This window comes from Dendrobates tinctorius, unplaced genomic scaffold, assembly GCF_039654945.1.
Source record: "Dendrobates tinctorius isolate UK_male_01 unplaced genomic scaffold, ASM3965494v1 ptg000022l, whole genome shotgun sequence".
NCBI classification, from domain to species: domain Eukaryota; kingdom Metazoa; phylum Chordata; class Amphibia; order Anura; family Dendrobatidae; genus Dendrobates; species Dendrobates tinctorius.
Window position 1 is genome coordinate 13,161,623 of NW_027361690.1, and position 16,756 is coordinate 13,178,378.

A 16,756-nucleotide genomic window follows, 5' to 3' on the forward strand; every position below is an offset into this window, starting at 1 on the left:
CTTATGATCACTCTGTTAAAATAAAAGTAATATGAAAGTAAAGAGCAACATTTATATAACAGTGTGTTGTGATCGCAGCCATCCAAGGGCTTATCTGCTCCACAGAAACAAGGCTGCAAGGTGCAGTGGAGTTAAAATGACAGCAGTTTTCCTAACGAAGGCCCCCATGGCTAACATTTTGGTATTTCTGCACTATAGTTATATAATTAATTGGAGACCATAAGTTTCACTATATACTGCATTGTTATAGTATTGAATTTTATAAAATAAGCAAATCAAAATGTACACCAGTTCAAGTCATCAAAATAAAAATAGGGAAAAAAATAAAAAAAGTTTTAAAAAATATTAAAAATAAAAACCATATGAAAGTTTAAATCATCCCCCTAACACCATCTTTAAAATAAATATACTTCCTGCATCCATAAAAGTCAGATCATTCAAAATATTAAAATAATTAAACCATACAGTAGATTGCCTAAAGGGAAAAAATCGACACAACAGAATTGCCATTTTTTTGTTGCCACACCTCCCTAAAAAAACGAAAACAAAAAAAGATCAATCAGTGTACGCACCCACAAAGGTTCATCGATGGGAAAATAAGAAAGTATGAGTCTCAGAAAATGGCAAAAAAAAGGTCAGTGAGCATTTTTCACCATGGTGAGTAATTGAAATAAGAATTTGTCGATTATATTTGTGGAAAACAATTATTATTATACTTTATTTTAAAAGGCAATGAAAACATAATTTGTTTTACATATGTAACCTATTTTTTAAACTCCCCGGATATTTGCATATTATTTACCGTATTGGTGACATTTTAAGTAACATGGTAGTTGATTGTTAAAACAGCTGGTTGTTCTTCTGTCTCATTCAAGGTGACATTTAACATTCTGTTGGGGTGCTCAAGTAAAAATAATGTAGTTTCATATCTACTGATTCAGTGCAGCTTGGAATTTGGGCTGGAACATTTGTGGGAATCCATTAACGCTGACTCACATTTATAATGACATTTGTGATTTATATCATTCATTTTCTTCACTCGGAATACAAATGAAAAATTAAACCAGACGTCTTGAAATATAATTATCCAGGATAAAATGGAGCAAACTAAAGTTGTTAAAGAATGTGTAATAGCGAAAATATATTGTTTGCTCTTAAACCTTTGCTGCTGCTTTGCTTAAAGGGAAACTATCAATATCATTCTTAAGTCGTGAAACTGTTGCTCTAAAAGTTAACTGAAATCCTCTCAGCAGCTGCAGGTGTTCAGTAATAGAGACACGGCTTCAGTGATCGCTCAGTATACAGTAAGAAGCATCTGTAATCATGCCGCAACACTGACTGACAACAGGCTCCGTACAAATGTACTACTGAGCCAGTTGTCAGTCAGTGTCAATTTGTGCTTACAGCCACTGCTCAGCACATGTCCGCTGCATTCAAAGCGCTGCAGTTTATTAACCTCTTCGCGACCACCCACAGTAGATAAACGTTGGCGCTTGCTGGGCTTTGTGCAGCGCCGACGTTTATCTACTGTCGGCGGTTTTGTGCCCCCCGGGACCCCCTCATACCTTATAACGCGGGGATCCCGGTGCACAATGCATGCTGGGACCCCCGACGTCATCGAGACCTGATTGGTTCAGGTCCTGATGACGTCGCGTCACAGCAGCCAATGAGAGAGCTCGCTGGGAAAGCTGCTTGTTTCCCGGCGATCTCCCTCATTATAACGCGACTTCTCCTCTGAGCTCATGCTGACAGATGAGCAGAGGTGAAGCAGCATTACAGTGTGACTAGATCGCTGCCTGGCACAGCTGATCGCTGCCTGGCACAGCTGTGTCAGGCAGCGATCTTGTCACACAGTAACGCTGCTTCACCTCTGCTCATCTGTCAGTGTGTGATCAGAGGAGAAGTGGCGTTACTATGTGCCGGGCAGCGATCTTGTCACATAGTAATGCTGCTTCTCCTCTGATCATCTGCCAGTGTGAGATCAGAGGAGAAGTGGCGTTACTATGAGTCAAAAATACAAAAAATAAAAAACACAAAAATAAAAAAAAGTAAAGAAAAAAAAAGCAGGTAGGCAGGCTAGGGGCTAGGTCTAGGGCTAGGGCTAGGGCTAGGGTTAGGGCTAGGGCTAGGGTTAGGGTTAGGGCTAGGGTTAGAGCTAGGGCTAGGGCTAGGGCTAGGGTTAGGGTTAGGGTTAGGGCTAGGGTTAGGGCTAGGGTTAGGGCTAGAGTTAGGGGTGTGTTGGGGTTAGGGTTGGAATTCGAATTGGGGGTTTCCACTGTTTAGGTACATCAGGGGCTCTGTAAATGCAATATGACGCCTGCAGACCATTCCATCAAAGTCTGCATTCCAGAACGTGACTACTTCCCTTCCGAGCCCCACCATGTGCCCAAACAGTGGTCCCCCCCACATGTAGGGTACCAGCGTACTCAGGACAAATTGGACAACAACTCTTAGGGTCCAATTTCTCCTGTTACCCTTGTGAAAATAAAAATTGGGAGCTAAAAGATTATTTTTGTGGAAAAAAAATGATTTTTTTATTTTCACGGCTCTACATTATAAACTTTAGTGAAACACATGGGGGTTCAAAGTGCTCACCACACATCTAGATAAGTTCCTTGGGGGGGTCTAGTTTCCAAAAAGGGGTTACTTGTGGAGGATTTCCACTGTTTAGGCACATCAGGGGCTCTGCAAACGCGACATCACACCCGCAGACCATTCCATCAAAGTCTGCATTCCAAAACGTCACTACTTCCCTTCCGATCCCCACCGTGTGCCCAAACAGTAGTTTTCTTCCACATATGGGGTACCAGTGTACTCAGAACAAATTGGACAACAACTTTTGGGTCCAATTTCTCCTGTTACCCTTGTGAAAATAAAAAATTGGGGGCTAAAAGATCATGTTTGTGGAACAAAAATGATTTTTTATTTTCATGGCTCTACGTTATAAACTTCTGTGAAGCACTTGGGGGTTCAAAGTGCTCACGACACATCTAGATAAGTTCTCTAAGGGGTCTAGTTTCCAAAATGGGGTCACTTGTGGGGGTTTCCACTGTTTAGGCACATTAGGGGCTCTCCAAATGCGACATGGCGTCCTATCTCAATTTCAGCCAATTCTGCATTGAAAAAGTCAAACGGCGCTCCTTCCTTTCTGAGCTCTGCCGTGTGCTCAAACAGTGGTTTAGCCCCACATACGGGGTATCGGCGTATTTGGGAGAAATTGCACAGAAAATTTTGTGGTTCATTTTCTGTTTTTACACTTGTGAAAATAAAAAAAATGGTTCTGAAGTAAAATGTTTGTGAAAAAAAGTTAAATGTTTATTTTTTCCTTCCACATTCCATTCATTCATGTGAAACACCTGAAGGGTTAATAAACTTCTTGACTGTGGTTTTGAGTACATTGAGAGGTGCAGTTTTTAGAATGGTGTCACTTTTGGGTATTTTCTGTCATATTGACCCCCCAAACTCACTTCAAATGTGAGGTGGTCCCTAAAAAAAATGGTGTTGTAAATTTTGTTGTAAAAATGAGAAATCGCTGGTCAACTTTTAACCCTTATAACTTCCTAAAATAAAAAATTATGTTTCCAAAATTGTGCAGATGTAAAGTAGACATGTGGGAAATGTTATTTATTAACTATTTTGTGCAATATCACTCTCTGATTTAAGGGCATAAAAATTAAAAGTTTGAAAATTGCAAAATGTTCAAAATTTTTGCCAAATTTCGATTTTTTTTTAACAAATAAGCGCAGTTCATATCTAAGAAATTTTACCACTATCCTGAAGTACAATATGTCATGAGAAAACAATGTCAGAATCAGCAGGATCCGTTGAAGCGTTCTAGAGTTATGGCCTCATAAAGTGACACTGGTCAGAATTGAAAAAATTGGCCTGGTCACGAAGGCAAAAACAGGCTCAGGCGCGAAAGGGTTAAACATAGGTGAATCTACATGTGTTCACCAAATCATGTGGAATTAGCTTGTCGAATACATTTTATGGGTTAAATTTATCTTGCAGAGGCTCAAGTGTCCACAAGATAAATAGACATGCTGTGGTCTGGAAACATACGCCGCATGTCTGTCTCCGCAGTTAAGCCATGGGCGTCTGTGCATGAATAGTGGGCATGGGAAATCCCATCCACTATGCTGTAACACCTGGACACTGCGCAAGTATGCAGCATCCAACCTACAGCGTTTACTGATCTAGGGCACATCTAACCATTTCAATAAAGATAAACTTAAAAAGGACCCTTAACCAGTTTGAGCATGCTAAACTGGCCAGATCATGGAATAGTAGTGTGTCGTTCTCATGTGGTGTTTGAATGAGGGTTATACTCCTGACAGGGTATGATATATCTTACGGTGGCCAAGCTTTCTGTCAGGAGAAAAGTCTTTCCTTCTCAGATTGCGCACACACACAGGAAACTCCACAATACAATGTTTGCACAGTAACTGCCTCTAGGCAGAAAATGATGATAGTGGTAGTAGTTGGTTCATTTGAGCCCCAGTTATGAAGCAGCCGTAAGAATTTGAAACAGAAGTCTTTCTACTGAAAATAATGGGGCAAATTATTTACAAATAGCAGTAAACTGAGGTACAGGATTACACTCACAGTTGATGATTGCTGTGTACCTGCAGACAGGCAGATCTTAGTAACCTCTAGTTTTATTAAATATATATCATTAGTGTTAGGCGTCGGATTCCTGACACTGCACTGCAGGAATCCAGAGCCGTACATCCAGCGGTCTCCCATTCCCCTCCGACCGCTCAGGGACCTGCTCAGCAATCCCGGCGATCCAGACGTGTTGCTCAGACTCGCTCTTTCAGTCTGGATGTTGCAGCCACCTCTGGTGCAGCAATGGTAGTGTAACCTGCTTTGCAGGGAACCACTCCAGAGGCTAAGTCATCTCGCCGTCCTACTGGGCATGCCCGCAGGATGACCTCTCTGTGGAGAGCAGGGGTCACATGCTCAGGTCCTGTGTAAGATCTGATTGGTCCTTCCCAGAGCACTGGAAGGTCCCAGAAGCGCATGGCTATAAAAAGCCCGCATGGCGGCTCGGCCATGCGCTAGTGTAGACTATTATGCTGTGTGTGAAAGGTGATGGATGCATGTGTCTGGTGACTGACTTATTTGAAACCCCCTTCCCTCTGATATTACAAATGGTGACAGAGTGTTGGTAACAGTCAGTACCAGGTAGTGGCAAGTTAGGCGCCACTTTGCTACCGCACCTTACACTAGCGTCCGTTGGTGTCCAGCTCCCCAGCACCGTCGCTTAGTGGCTACAGTTACCGCCGTGCTGCAGTAGCAGCATCTATTGGCGTTCGTGGTTGTGACGCCACATGCTGGCTGGCCTGTGGAATAACAGGTCCAGCACTCATTCCTAATTTATATTAGGGCGTCTCTTTGGCTTAACAGAGGCCGCCGTCATTCCTCGGGTGACGTTAACCCGAGTGCAGCACTTCGCCAGCTAGCGAGTCTGCCATTGTCCAGCAGCGGTCTTGTCACCTACTGCACGGTGGACCCCGGGTGGCGAACGCACCTCCTATTATTTATATTTGGTGCGTTCCGCCGTCCCTAACAATTAGTCCATATAAATTAATGAAAACCCATTCAATGCAAGATATAAACAAGGCTACCCTCTGAACTGGACAGAAACAGGAATGTTATGGTTTAGAAATATATATTTTATTATTTTACACAAAATGTTTTTTTTTTGATATGTTGACAAAACCAATTATAATGATGCCTCTAGCCAAACAGATCGCATTTGATTCCAGCTCTATATAGGTATAAATCAAAGCTACACAATGTACTAATTGGCTAATCCATATAGATATAACAAAGTGTTAATACAGACATACAATAAAGCAGTAATTAATACACTGATGTAAAAGTGCTATAATGCCTAAACAAATTATTAGTATATAGCAGCAACAAAATTAACAACTGAATTAAATTAAGGTGCTAGTGCTACAACACTATTATCAAAATGCCACAGCATATTCTCCAGATCATAATTTTATATAAATCAAAATAAAGTGCCTAGTGCCACATGTTCTATGAATCTTGTCTGCATAATAACGTTTAGTTTTTACATTTGTCTGTTTCAGAGGACCAAACCCAATAACCAAAATGCATGTGACTACTGTTAGACATTGCAATCAACTAAATGCCTATATAAAGATTAATTACCTGATTAGGGGAATTGCCTGGATCTGCCACCCACCCCAACGTACATTTCGATATATTCTTCTTCCGGGGGCGTGGTTGACAGGGTAAAATGGGGATGTATTTATCCAGCTCACCAACCAATCACTATGCTCACATCCTATATTTAAAATTAATCAACCAATCGTTATAATACATAACTATCCTAAAATAGGACCTTTCCGGTCATGTGACCTAATCTCCAGCATTGAATGTTTTGCAGAACAGGACCTTTCCAAACACCTGATTCAGCCTGCATAGCTGTCACAGAAATAGGACTTTTCCGGTCATATGACCTAATCTCCAGCATTGAATGTTTTGAAGGATAGGACCTTTCTGGTCACGTGGTTCAGCCTGCATAGCTGTCACAGAAATAGGACCTTTCTGGTCACATGACCCCTTTTCTATTGGTCTATCTCATTCCCCCAGCCTATATATGGAGCATATCTGATTATATTAATTTAATAGAGCATAAATTTAATGGCGCATAATCACTTGGTCACTAAAATACCACTATGAACCATTGTGTGTGAACCACACTAGCATACTATTAATCACTATCAAATGTAGGGACTTAAAAAAAAAAATAAAATACATGTGAACACCTTGATACAATGGCGCATGCCCGATGACTGCTATGGTCACAGGGGGTACTCCCTTCTCCGGCAGCAATGAGGCAGATGTATTCAGCCAGAGTGTACTGAACTATGTTACTAGGTTATGAACTGAAGTCACCGTCCCACCAGTTGCCAGAGATGGGAGATCACGACCACCACACCAATGTTCATGGGCACATCAAGGTTTATATATAAATACCTATTCCTGAGGTGATAATTAAAGTGCTTAATTTATACTCATTACCTGTTAATAAAATCCATAGATAAATCAATATCCTATATATATATATATATATATATATATATATAATTAGTGTTGAGCATTCCGATACCGCAAGTATCGGGTATCGGCCGATACTTGCTGTATCGGAATTCCGATACCGACTTCCGATATTTTTTCAATATCGGAATTCGGCATCGGAATCGGAAGTTCAGTTGATTGACGGCCTGACGTCATCATGATGCGCGGTGTGTGCGCATCATGATGCGCCGTCATTTCGGGCCTTCCGGGGGTCTCTGCCGGCCTGCCGGGGGGCTGTGCCGGCCTGCCGGGGGGCTGTGTGGACTGCCCGGGGTCTCTGCCGGCCTGCCGGGGGGCTGTGCCGGCCTGCCGGTGGTCTGTGCACCCTGTGGGGGTCTGTACCGGCCTGCCGGGGGGCTGTGCCGGCCTGCCGGGGGGCTGTGCTGATGTCCGGGGGTCTGTGCAAGCATCGTCCGATGGGACTACAAGTCCCATCGGGCGATGCCTGCTACCATGACAGTGATTGACACATTAGCCAATGATGGGACAGTAGTAGTCCCATCATCCGGCTAATGTGTTAAATGTTAAAAAAAAAAAAAAATACTACATACATACTACATGCATGCTACATACATACTACATGCTACATACATACTACATACATACTACATGCATGCTACATACATACTACATGCTACATACATACTACATATATACTACATACATACTACATACATACTGCATGCTACATACATACTACATATATACTACATACTACATATATACTACATGCTACATACATACTACATGCTACATACATACTACATGCTACATACATACTACATATATACTACATACATACTACATACATGCTACATACATACTGCATGCTACATACATACTACATACATACTACATGCATGCTACATACATACTACATGCTACATACATACCACATACATACTACATGCATGCTACATGCATGCTACATACATACTACATGCTACATACATACCACATACATACTACATGCATGCTACATACATACTACATATATACTACATGCATGCTACATACATACCACATATATACTACATACATACAATACATTCATACAATACATACATAGACATACAGTACATATAACATAGAGTAACATACTTACCAATACTTGTCACATTGTTCCCCGAAGCCATTGTCTTTCCGGAATAAATATTAACATAACAAACCACAAAAATACTCACCCACGATCCGAAGCAGTCCACGAGTGTGTCCCACGACGATCTTGGGTAGAGAACTGCAGCATCAGATGATGCTGCCGTTCTCTACGGGCTGCAGGAATCCAATGACGGAAGGTAGGTATCCTTCCGCACTGTATTCCTCCGCCACTTAAAAAAAAAAAAAGTCCCTAGTCTCACTTTATGCCATTGCTGCGTGGGAATTTCCCACACAGCAATGGCATAAAGTGAGACTAGGGACTTTTTTTTTTTTTAAGTGGCGGAGGAATACAGTGCGGAAGGATACCTACCTTCCGTCATTGGATTCCTGCAGCCAGTAGAGAACGGCAGCAACAGCTGATGCTGCAGTTCTCTACCCAAGATCGTCGTGGGACACACTCGTGGACTGCTTCGGATCGTGGGTGAGTATTTTTGTGGTTTGTTATGTTAATATTTATTCCGGAAAGACAATGGCTTCGGGGAACAATGTGACAAGTATTGGTAAGTATGTTACTCTATGTTATATGTACTGTATGTCTATGTATGTATTGTATGAATGTATTGTATGTATGTAGTATATATGTGGTATGTATGTAGCATGCATGTAGTATATATGTAGTATGTATGTAGCATGCATGTAGTATATATGTAGTATGTATGTAGCATGCATGTAGTATATATGTAGTATGTATGTAGCATGTAGTATGTATGTAGCATGCATGTAGTATATATGTAGTATGTATGTAGCATGTAGTATGTATGTAGCATGCATGTAGTATATATGTAGCATGCATGTAGTATGTATGTAGCATGCATGTAGTATGCAGTATGTATGTAGCATGCATGTAGTATATATGTAGTATGTATGTAGCATGTAGTATGTAGCATGCATGTAGTATATATGTAGTATGTAGCATGTAGTATGTATGTAGCATGCATGTAGTATATATGTAGTATGTATGTAGCATGTAGTATGTATGTAGCATGCATGTAGTATATATGTAGCATGCATGTAGTATGTATGTAGCATGCATGTAGTATGCAGTATGTATGTAGCATGCATGTAGTATATATGTAGTATGTATGTAGCATGCATGTAGTATATATGTAGTATGTATGTAGCATGTAGTATGTATGTAGCATGCATGTAGTATATATGTAGTATGTATGTAGCATGTAGTATGTATGTAGCATGCATGTAGTATATATGTAGCATGCATGTAGTATGTATGTAGCATGCATGTAGTATGCAGTATGTATGTAGCATGCATGTAGTATATATGTAGTATGTATGTAGCATGTAGTATGTAGCATGCATGTAGTATATATGTAGTATGTAGCATGTAGTATGTATGTAGCATGCATGTAGTATATATGTAGTATGTATGTAGCATGTAGTATGTATGTAGCATGCATGTAGTATATATGTAGTATGTATGTTGCATGTAGTATGAATGTAGCATGTATGTAGTATGTAGTATGAATGTAGCATGTATGTAGTATGCATGTTGTATGTATGTAGTATTTTTTTTTTTTTTTTTTTTTACATTTAACACATTAGCCGGATGATGGGACTACTACTGTCCCATCATTGGCTAATGTGTCAATCACTGTCATGGTAGCAGGCATCGCCCGATGGGACTTGTAGTCCCATCGGACGATGCCTGCACAGACCCCCGGCAGGCCGGCACAGCCCCCCGGCAGGCCGGCACAGCCCCCCGGCAGGCCGGCACAGCCCCCCGGAGCCTGCACAGCCCCCCGGCAGGCCGGCACAGCCCCCCGGCAGGCCGGCACAGCCCCCCGGCAGGCCGGCACAGCCCCCCGGAGCCTGCACAGACCACCGGCAGGCCGGCACAGACCACCGGAGCCTGCACAGACCCCCTGGCAGGCCGGCACAGCCCCCAGAGAGGCTGTACAAGGGCAGGAAAGGGTTTTTCTTATTCCGATACCGGAAGTCCCATAGACTTGAATGGGACTTCCGGTATCGGAATCGGCGATACCGATACTTTTTTTAAAGATCGGCCGATACCATCCGATACGATACTTTGAAGTATCGGACGGTATCGCTCAACTCTATATATAATGCATGCAACAAGCAGAAGTGATGATATATAAGTGATAAAATATTTGACCACTAGTGAACCTAACTTATAAATAAATCACTATATGAAACATTGCCTTACATATTCTTACAAGGAATATACATAATTATTAAACAAAATATTACACATGTAAAAAGATCCTAACAATGTTTTCTTTTCAAAAATTTTATTGGATTTTTAGTAAAATAACAGGGGATAGGAAAAGGGGAGGGAAGGAAAAGGAAAGAAATGGAATAATATAGGGAAACCAAGGGAAAAGGGTTAAGGGGATAAAAAATAGAGAACTCAAGTCTACAGTATTTGACCATACCTTACTAGTAGTGTTGAGCATTCCGATACCGCAAGTATCGGGTATCGGCCGATACTTGCTGTATCGGAATTCCGATACCGACTTCCGATATTTTTTCAATATCGGAAGTCGGCATCGGAATCGGAAGTTCAAAGTTGATTGACAGCCTGACGTCATCATGATGCGCGGTGTGTGCGCATCATGATGCGCCGTCATTTCGGGCCTTCCGGGGGTCTCTGCCGGCCTGCCGGGGGGCTGTGTGGACTGCCCGGGGTCTGTACCGGCCTGCCGGGGGGCTGTGCCGGCCTGCCGGTGGTCTGTGCACCCTGTGGGGGTCTGTACCGGCCTGCCGGGGGGCTGTGCCGGCCTGCCGGTGGTCTGTGCACCCTGTGGGGGTCTGTGCCAGCCTGCCGGGGGGCTGTGCCGGCCTGCCAGGGGGCTGTGCTGATGTCCGGGGGTCTGTGCAAGCATCGTCCGATGGGACTACAAGTCCCATCTGGCGATGCCTGCTACCATGACAGTGATTGACACATTAGCCAATGATGGGATAGTAGTAGTCCCATCATCCGGCTAATGTGTTAAATGTTAAAAAAAAAAAATACTACATACATACTACATACATACTACATGCATGCTACATACATACTACATGCTACATACATACTACATACATACTACATACATAACACATATATACTACATACATACTACATGCTACATACATACTACATACATACTACATACATACTACATGCTACATACATACTACATATATACTACATGCATGCTACATACATACTACATGCTACATACATACTACATATATACTACATACATACTACATACATACTACATGCATGCTACATACATACTACATGCTACATACATACTACATATATACTACATGCATGCTACATACATACTACATGCTACATACATACTACATATATACTACATACATATTACATACATGCTACATACATGCTACATACATACTGCATGCTACATACATACTACATACATACTACATGCATGCTACATACATACCACATACATACTACATACATACTTCATACATACTACATGCATGCTACATACATAACACATATATACTACATGCATGCTACATACATACTACATGCTACATACATACCACATACATGCTACATACATACTACATACATACTACATGCATGCTACATACATACTACATGCTACATACATACTACATATATACTACATGCATGCTACATACATACTACATGCATGCTACATACATAACACATATATACTACATGCATGCTACATACATACTACATGCTACATACATACCACATACATGCTACATACATACTACATACATACTACATACATGCTACATACATGCTACATACATACTACATATATACTACATGCATGCTACATACATACTGCATGCTACATGCATGCTACATACATACTACATACATACTACATGCTACATACATATCACATATATACTACATACATACTACATACAATACATTCATACAATACATACATAGACATACAGTACACATAACATAGAGTAACATACTTACCAATACTTGTCACATTGTTCCCCGAAGCCATTGTCTTTTACGGAATAAATATTAACATAACAAACCACAAAAATACTCACCCACGATCCGAAGCAGTCCACGAGTGTGTCCCATGACGATCTTGGGTAGAGAACTGCAGCATCAGCTGTTGCTGCCGTTCTCTACGGGCTGCAGGAATCCAATGACGGAAGGTAGGTATCCTTCCGCACTGTATTCCTCCGCCACTTAAAAAAAAAAGTCCCTAGTCTCACTTTATGCCATTGCTGCGTGGGAATTTTTTAAGTGGCGGAGGAATACAGTGCGGAAGGATACCTACCTTCCGTCATTGGATTCCTGCAGCCCGTAGGGAACGGCAGCAACAGCTGATGCTGCAGTTCTCTACCCAAGATCGTCGTGGGACACACTCGTGGACTGCTTCGGATCGTGGGTGAGTATTTTTGTGGTTTGTTATGTTAATATTTATTCCGTAAAAGACAATGGCTTCGGGGAACAATTTGACAAGTATTGGTAAGTATGTTACTCTATGTTATATGTACTGTATGTCTATGTATGTATTGTATGAATGTATTGTATGTAGTATGTATGTAGTATATATGTGGTATGTATGTAGCATGTAGTATGTAGCATGCATGTAGCATGCAGTATGTATGTAGCATGCATGTAGTATATATGTAGTATGTATGTAGCATGTAGTATGTATGTAGTATATATGTGGTATGTATGTAGCATGCATGTAGCATGCATGTAGTATATATGTAGTATGTATGTAGCATGTAGTATGTATGTAGCATGCATGTAGTATATATGTAGTATGTATGTAGCATGTAGTATGTATGTAGCATGCATGTAGTATATATGTAGTATGTATGTAGCATGTATGTGGTATGTATGTAGCATGTAGCATGCATGTGGTATGTAGGTAGCATGTAGCATGCATGTAGTATGTAGGTAGTATATATGTGGTATGTATGTAGCATGTAGTATGTATGTAGCATGCAGTATGTATGTTGCATGTAGTATGTATGTAGCATATATGTAGTATGTATGTAGCATATAGTATATATGTAGTATGCATGTTGCATGCATGTAGTATATATGTAGTATGTATGTTGCATGTAGTATATTTGTAGTATGTATGTAGTATATATGTAGTATGTATGTAGCATATATGTAGTATGTATGTAGTATGTATGTAGCATGCATGTAGTATATATGTAGTATGTATGTTGCATGTAGTATATATGTAGTATGTATGTTGCATGTAGTATATATGTAGTATGAATGTAGCATGTAGTATGAATGTAGCATGTATGTAGTATGCATGTTGTATGTATGTAGCATGTAATTTTTTATTTTTTTTTTACATTCAACACATTAGCCGGATGATGGGACTACTACTGTCCCATCATTGGCTAATGTGTCAATCACTGTCATGGTAGCAGGCATCGCCCGATGGGACTTGTAGTCCCATCGGACGATGCCTGCACAGACCCCTGAAGCCTGCACAGCCCCCCGGCAGGCCGGCACAGCCCCCCGGCAGGCCAGCACAGCCCACCGGAGCCTGCACAGCCCCCTGGCAGGCCGGCACAGACCACCGGAGCCTGCATAGCCCCCCGGCAGGCCGGCACAGCCCCCCGGCAGGCCGGCACAGCCCACCGGAGCCTGCACAGACCCCCTGGCAGGCCGGCACAGCCCCCCGAAAGGCCCATACAGACCCCAGAGAGGCTGTACAACGGAAAAACAGGATTTTTCTTATTCCGATACCGGAAGTCCCATAGACTTGAATGGGACTTCCGGTATCGGAATCGGCGATACCGATACTTTTTTTTAAGATCGGCCGATCCATTCCGATCCGATACTTTGAAGTATCGGATGGTATCGCTCAACTCTACTTACTAGTACATGAATATACAAAATTAAGTTATCGTAACCGCATACACAATGTATATATTTGAAGTCAATCTAGCTAATTCAAACCAGACCAAATATGATTAAGCGTTGCAAAATTTAGTATTCCAAACCTTCCATTTGTTGGAGTATTTGCTTATTCCGTCATTTACAATTGCGAATCTCTTGTCTATGGAGCTGTGCTGATGGATCTTATCCAGAATTTCAGAAAATAATGGTGGGTCGGGTTTCTTCCACCAAAAGGCAATTGTATTTTTAATAACTAGAAAAATATGTATGATAGCAAATTTAACAGACGGATCAACTTGCTCCAGATCAAGAGATAACAGAGCCCTTTGAGGTGTAATTTTGAAATTTTGGTAAATGGAAGTAATATGCAGCGACACACTGTTCCAAACATCTTTACTAACAATGTTTTCTAACCAAAAGTGAAGCTGCCTAAAAGGCCACAATGTTAATGATAATATGATTGGAGTCCCATACAACATGTCTCAAAAAGTGAGATAATAAATGTGGCTTCATTATATAAATGGTCCATTGATAGTTGGTATATCCAATGACAGGTGATATTCATAGGATGGTTGGTAGAGATGGATGTGATCACCATATGAAAAAACATCACTATAAATTAAAACAAAATTGATTAAATATCAAAAAGCAAACAAAACACATACCCAACCCATAAAACTATATCAGAAAAAGCAGTGAACCAGATATTTGGAAAATTTAACTAGTCATAATGCTCATAAAAATGCCCCAAAGCCGAAGATTTCATTAAGACCCTGGGGAGCTAGAGTACCTAGTCTATAGATCCATCGGCTTTCAGACTGTGCAAGTTCTGAACCTGTACCTCATTCCAGTCTGAATTCAGGCTGGATGAGGTACATAGATGATATCTGGTTCATATGGGAGGGATCGGAAGAGGATTTAAATATGCTTATGGCACATTTGAACAATAATGAATTGAATATTAAACTTAGCTTCAACTACGGAAGAAGTGTAGAGTTTCTTGATCTCGCTATCAAAGTCGATAGTAAGGGAGATTTATTCACTAACTTCTACAGGAAACCAACCATCCTATGAATATCACCTGTCAGTGGATATGCCTATTAACTAGTTAAATGCCGCAGTCAAACGCTGACAGTGGCATTTAACCAGCGTTTCCTGATCGGGGGTCAGCAATGCGTTGGCATAACAACCAGCAGTCTCATAGAGACCTCTGTGGTTGTTGATGCCAGATTGCTATGAGCGCCACCCGGTGGTTGGCGCTCATAGCAATGCTGTAATTCTGCTACATATAGGCAATCTGCTCATTGCCTATTGTAGCAGAGCCGATCAAGTTGTGGCAGCTTCTAGCCTCCCATGGAGGCTATTGAAGCATGCCAAAATTAAAAAAAAGTGTTTTAAAAAATATGAAAAAAATAAAAAAAATATAAAAGTTTAAATCACCTTCTTTTCGCCCCATTCAAAATAAAACAATTAATAAAAATTCAGAATTGCCCGATCTATCAATAAAAAATGGATTAACCCGATCGCTAAATGGTGTAGCAGAAAAAATCAAATCGCCAGAATTACGGTTTTTTGGTCACCTCGACATTGCATTAAAATGCAATAACGGGAGATCAAAAGATCGCATCTGCACATAAATGGTACCCTTAAAAACGTCAGCTCGGCACACAAAAATAAGCCCTTACCAACCCCAAATCACGAAAAATGGAGATGCTATGGGTATCGTAAAGTGGCACAATTTATTTTTTTTAGCAAACTTTGGAATTTTTTTCCACCACTTAGATAAAAAATAACCTAGACATGTTGGATGTCTATGAACACATAATGACCTGGAAAGTCATAATAGCAGGTCAGTTTTAGCATTTAGTGAACCTAGCAAAAAAGCCAAACAAAAATTATGTGTGAGATAGCACTTTTTTTGCAATTTCACCGCTCTTGGAATTTTTTTTCCCATTTTGGAGTACATGACATGCTAAAACCAATGATGTCTTTCAAAAGTACAACTTGTCCCACAAAAAATAAGCCCTGACATGGCCATATTGACAGAAAATTGTAAAAGTTATGGCTCTGGGAAGAAGGAAAGCAAATAGTGTAAACCCAAAACTGAAAAATGCTCCGGTCATTAAGGGTCATTATTGTCCGTGACCAAATTGTATCTCTGTGATATATTTTACGTGCACGGAGAAAAAACAATCGTGATTCACAACACATTCACCAGTAGCAAATCTGTTTTATTGATCGGAAGGCACATCCTTTTATAAGTTATCAATTATCAATGTAAATCTGTGGCCAAACCCCCAAGTCATCCTTCTTTTGGTAGGGTATTTATTAATATTCATTAGTTTTTATGATTACCGTATATACTCGAGTATAAGCCGACCCGAGTATAAGCCGAGGCTCCTAATTTTACCACAAAAAACCTGGAAAACTTATTGACTCTAGTATAAGTCTAGGGAGGGAAATGCAGCAGTTACTGGTAAATTTCAAAAGTAAAAGTAGATACCAATAGAAGTAAAACTAACTGAGATATCAGTAGGTTAAATGTTTTTGAATATCCATATTTAATCAGGAGCCCCATATAATGCTCCATAC